The sequence below is a fragment of the Ranitomeya imitator genome, chromosome 5 (assembly GCF_032444005.1).
Source record: "Ranitomeya imitator isolate aRanImi1 chromosome 5, aRanImi1.pri, whole genome shotgun sequence".
Classification (NCBI taxonomy): Eukaryota; Metazoa; Chordata; class Amphibia; order Anura; family Dendrobatidae; genus Ranitomeya; species Ranitomeya imitator.
The window spans coordinates 17,339,337-17,345,252 of NC_091286.1; positions in this window are offsets into that span (position 1 = coordinate 17,339,337).

Sequence of the window (5,916 nt, forward strand, 5' to 3'; positions counted from 1 at the left end):
GCACTGCCTAATTAATTTCAATGGAATATACTATTATATATTAGTTCGTTCATCCATGCTCTAAACTTACCCTGTCTTCTGAAGTGAAATACGCTACTGTTACTGTTGTGTTGGGTTAGCTTCGGACCCGTGTAATCGAAGCTGGTGGCAGCGAGAAGTGTGCAGACTTTTGGGTTATGTTGTAGCGGCTGCGACGTTAATAATTATTGTTCCTGCCTGAGTGGGAGTAGTTATCGCGTCGCTGCAGCGTGCCCAATAGCCAGTACATAGCAGGCAGTCTGTCTGGCGACTAATTACCCAGGGTGCAGTACCTAATCTGACCTGAGAGTAAGGGGGGCGCCAGAGAGCTGCAAGTGTTAAGTGGAACTGTAAGCGGGATATACATAAATCCCTGCAGTTCGTGGTATATAGAAAAGCAGTGGGATACCTAGAATAAGCCCCTGCTGTAAGCAAGAGGTCAATAGCCTTGTGTGTGGTTTTTTCATCACATTGTTAGCAGTGGAGGGATAACTAAGATAAGCCCCCCTGCACATGTGATAGCCGTCTGTTGGCCTAAAGTCACCTCAATCCGTGACGTAGGGGTGACGGTCACGGTGTGAATCCTGACCCATTGGTGACAGCGGTCAGGGGAAATCGTGACAATTGGTGGCAAGGCGGTGGGATATCTTAGAGCATTAGTGATTTGGTTTGAGTAATCATTCCTCTCACTAAAAACTTGCAGAAAGTTCTTGCGAGGACTCTGCGCAAATAAGTTTGGAGAACGAACTCAGTGCTTTTTAGTTGTGAGACAATTGCGTACTGGTAATTATCCCCTCCCTTTCTCTTCGTTTTTCTATCCTATCTTTTATTTGGCAACCATCGTTGTGCTGGGAGAAACCTTCTATGAGCAGCAGACCAGAGACACCCTTGTCGCCTTATGCAAGTCACAGCACATTGACTTTGCAAGCAAAACTAAGGCCCGGCTGTCTCAACACTTCTATTGGCCTAAGATGGGGACAGATGTGTCAAACTACTGCCGCTCCTGTGTCACCTGTCAAAGGGTGGGGAAAGCGGGGCCTGCTATTAAGGCTCCCCTGATCCCTTTGCCAGTGATAGAGGAGCCTTTCCAGAGGATCGCGGTGGACATTGTGGGCCCGCTGGCCGTCCCCAGCAGCTCTGGAAAGCAATACATCCTTACTGTGGTAGACTACGCTACCCGGTACCCAGAGGCAGTAGCTCTGTCGTCAACTAGGGCAGATAAGGTGGCGGATGCCCTGTTGGCCATCTTTTCACGTGTAGGATTTCCCAGGGAAATGCTTACTGATCAAGGGACCCAATTTATGTCTCGCCTAATGGAGGCTCTCTGTAAGAGAATGCAGGTGAAGCACCTGGTATCGAGTGCGTATCACCCACAGACCAATGGCTTGTGTGAACGCTTCAATGGTACCCTCAAACAGATGCTACGCATGCTGGTTGAGACTCAAGGGCGCGACTGGGAGCGGTACCTCCCACACCTGCTGTTCGCTTACCGAGAGGTTCCGCAGGCCTCGACGGGGTTCTCACCCTTCGAGCTCCTGTACGGCAGGCGAGTCCGGGGACCCCTTGGGTTGGTAAGAGAATTCTGGGAAGAGGAGCCGAACCCTTCTGAAGTGTCCATAGTGGAGTATGTCATGCGCTTCCGTGACAAGATGCAGACCTTGACGCAGTTGGTGCATGACAACATGACGCAGGCTCAGGCTGACCAGAAGCACTGGTACGACCAGAACGCCCGGGAGCGGACCTACCACGTGGGTCAAAAGGTGTGGGTGCTGGTCCCCGTACCAACGGATAAGCTTCAAGCAGCCTGGGAGGGCCCGTACGTCATCCACCAACAGCTCAACCCGGTCACGTACGTGGTCACGCTTGACCACGCTCGGGGTAGGCGAAAGGCCTTTCACGTCAACATGATGAAGGCTCATCACGAACGTGAACCTTTCGTCCTACCGGTCTGCAGCTTGCCCGAAGACGGTGAGGAAGACACCCTCCTGGACTTGCTGGCCCAAGCCAAGGCCAATGGGTCCATCGAGGATGTGGAGGTAAGCGCCTCGTTAACTGAACCCCAGCGGGTGCAGTTTTCAAACCACCCTGGAACCTTTCCGGGTCGTGTTCTCCAACCGACCTGGGAGGACTGAGTTAGCAGTCCACGAGGTGGACACCGGGAATCACGCCCCACTACGGCGAACACCCTATCGAATCTCTGACCAGGTGCAGCAGACTATGCGCCAAGAGATCGATGAGATGTTACAGCTGGGGGTGATTCGGCGGTCAAAGAGCGCGTGGGCATCACCTGTAGTTCTCGTGCCAAGGAAGGACCGGACCACCCGGTTCTGCGTGGACTACAGGGGGCTCAACGCCATCACAGCCTCGGATGCGCACCCAATGCCGCGCATGGAGGAGCTGCTTGAGAAGTTAACTGGCGCAGATTACCTAACAATAATGGATCTGAGTCGAGGATACTGGCAGATTCCCCTGAGCCCCGAGGCGCAGGAAAAATCCGCCTTTATCACACCCTTTGGACTGTACGAGTCCACGGTCATGCCCTTCGGCATGAAGAATGCCCCTGCCACTTTCCAGCGGATGGTCAACCTCCTGCTTCAGGGACTGGAGACGTACGCCGTGGCGTACTTGGATGACATTGCCATCTTCAGTCCCTCCTGGAAGGAACACCTGCAGCATCTCGAGGAGGTGCTCAGGCGAATTCACCAAGCAGGACTGACCATCAAGCCGGGAAAGTGTCAGATGGGCATGAGGGAGGTTCACTACCTGGGGCACCGGGTAGGCGGGAACACCCTGAAGCCAGAGCCTGACAAAGTGGGAGTGATCGTGAACTGGCCCACTCCCGTGACCAAGAAACAGGTGATGTCCTTCTTGGGCACTGCGGGGTACTATAGGCGCTTCGTAAAGCACTATAGTAGCCTGGCAAAACCTTTGACGGACCTCACCAGGAAGAAGCTACCTCACATTGTCAACTGGACAGATGGCTGTGAGGGGGCCTTCCAGGCGTTGAAAACCGCACTGTGCAACGCCCCTGTGTTGAAAGCAGTCGACAGCAGTCGACCGTTCTTGGTGCAGACCGACGCCAGCGAGTTTGGCCTTGGTGCTGTGCTCAGCCAGGTTGACTCGGAGGACCAAGAGCACCCCGTGTTATACCTGAGCCGGAAACTTTTGCCGAGGGAAGTGGCCTACTCCACAATTGAGAAGGAGTGCCTGGCCATAGTCTGGGCCCTGCAGCGCTTGCAGCCCTACTTGTATGGTCACACTTTCACTGTGGTGACCGACCACAACCCTCTTCGCTGGCTAAACGCCATGTGTGGAACCAACGGCAGGTTGCTACGCTGGAGCCTTGCCCTTCAGCAGTTTGACTTCACCATTGAACATAAAACGGGCAAAGAGCATGGGAATGCAGATGGACTCTCCCGCCAGGGTGAACCTACTGAGGTGCCCATGGAGGCATACCGTGGGGTACTGCCTCCCTAGCGCACACCAAAAGGGGGAGGTGTCACGATATGGTATGAAATATCATAAGTAGTTCTCTAGCCTGTGTGGGCTAAGCCCCCCTTCTTGGAGCAACAGTTTGTAGCTGCAAATTCCTGGCTTTCCTTCTCTGAGAGTATGGGGGAAGAGAGGTTTTATTGCTCTGGGGTCGTAAATTCCAGGCTCAGAGGAAAGTCCCTCACCCCTCCCACATTCTCTAGTTCAAACTGGAAAATTGGCTCCAAGATTCAGGAAAGATTCTTTGTTTAGTTTTTGTTAGATATTAGGCAAACGATTTAAGCTAGAAATACGAAAATATATATTTTTATTCTCACTCGGTGTATCTACACAACCCGCGAAACACGAGCTTCTAACTCCATCTGGTAAAGAAGTAGGGATTTCTCTGGAAATATGTATCCCAGATAGGACATATTTGATCTCATTAGAATGCCCACGTTAATCTGAGATGAATGAGGAGTTTGGTCTGACTCTGACATGTTTTGTAGTGAAGTTATAGAAATCAGAGAGAATAGTTTAAAGTTTAGGCAGAATGTAGAGAGAGGAGGGTCTGGATAAGCCAGCCTTTCTGTGATGTCACAGCCTTGAAAGTATAACTGGCTGCACACATCCCCAGCTGTGTCTCTGCTAGATTTCTTCCTGACTTCTTGTCCTCTCCTGAAGCCAGCAGCATCCCATGGACTGGGATATATGGAAACTCCACTAGCCTGGATGCCTGTCATGCTTTGAACTTGTAAGTGTTGCTTTTTCTCATTTATTCCCTTTATGTTATAATTACCCTTGTACATATTGGCAATTGTCTCCTTTGTAACTTCTTTATAAAATATTTTTCATAAAGCACTGCCTAATTAATTTCAATGGAATATACTATTATATATTAGTTCGTTCATCCATGCTCTAAACTTACCCTGTCTTCTGAAGTGAAATAGGCTACTGTTACTGTTGTGTTGGGTTAGCTTCGGACCCGTGTAATCGAAGCTGGTGGCAGCGAGAAGTGTGCAGACTTTTGGGTTATGTTGTAGCGGCTGCGACGTTAATAATTATTGTTCCTGCCTGAGTGGGAGTAGTTATCGCGTCGCTGCAGCGTGCCCAATAGCCAGTACATAGCAGGCAGTCTGTCTGGCGACTAATTACCCAGGGTGCAGTACCTAATCTGACCTGAGAGTAAGGGGGGCGCCAGAGAGCTGCAAGTGTTAAGTGGAACTGTAAGCGGGATATACATAAATCCCTGCAGTTCGTGGTATATAGAAAAGCAGTGGGATACCTAGAATAAGCCCCTGCTGTAAGCAAGAGGTCAATAGCCTTGTGTGTGGTTTTTTCATCACATTGTTAGCAGTGGAGGGATAACTAAGATAAGCCCCCCTGCACATGTGATAGCCGTCTGTTGGCCTAAAGTCACCTCAATCCGTGACGTAGGGGTGACGGTCACGGTGTGAATCCTGACCCATTGGTGACAGCGGTCAGGGGGAATCGTGACAATGACAATATAAAAAAAATGATTAAAATATTGGTTTAGTGGAAAATGAAGCGTCTCATTTACTTTTTTTCATTTTTTTGTCCTGTTGTTTTTTTTTTTGTTTAGTGCAGAGGTGGGAAACCTTTTTTCTGCCATTTTGGGTATTTATACCACCCTTCGGGGGCCGTACAAATTCCACTTCAACTCCTCCCACAAGGAACGTCCTGGCACTGGTGTCAGGATACAATATTTAATTTCCTGAGTCTCAGCATTCAGTAGTGAATATTGCGTGCGCGAGCTCACAGAGCAAGAAGAAATTAAAGGACCAATGGCTATCAAACACAGCTGCCAGTCCAAGCTCATGGATCCCCAGGAATCTGCACAGGGGCCGGAGAAAAGGTTATTGAGGGCCGTAGATGGCCCGCAGGACTGAGGTTCTCCCCATCCCTGGTTTATTGAATTATTTGCTTTTTTTTTTGTCACTTTTCTTTTTTTTTTTTGTCTTGATGTTTTTGCACCATGATGTTTCAAAATGGAGCAGGTTGGTTCATGAATTTGTAAAAAGTGGCATTTGATGAATCAGCCGAAACCCTGTGAAGACCACAATCCCCACCAAAAATGATGAATGGAAAAAAATAAGGCGAACACATATAAAATAGAATTTAAAAAAAAAAATCTCAAACGAAAAGAAGTATACCTTTAGGTGCAAATGAAAAACTGACAAAAAGCAACAAAAAATTAGACAAAAAGCACAAATGTGACAGGGAAGGAACGGCGTGTAGTAAGGATGCCAAATTCTTGCTTTAGCAAATTTAGACCCAATCACAGGTTTAACCCCTTCCCGACCTTTGACGCCACGTAGGCGTCATGAAAGTCGGTGCCAATCCGACCCATGACGCCTATGCGGCGTCATGGAAAGATCGCGTCCCTGCAGATCGGGTGAAAGGGTT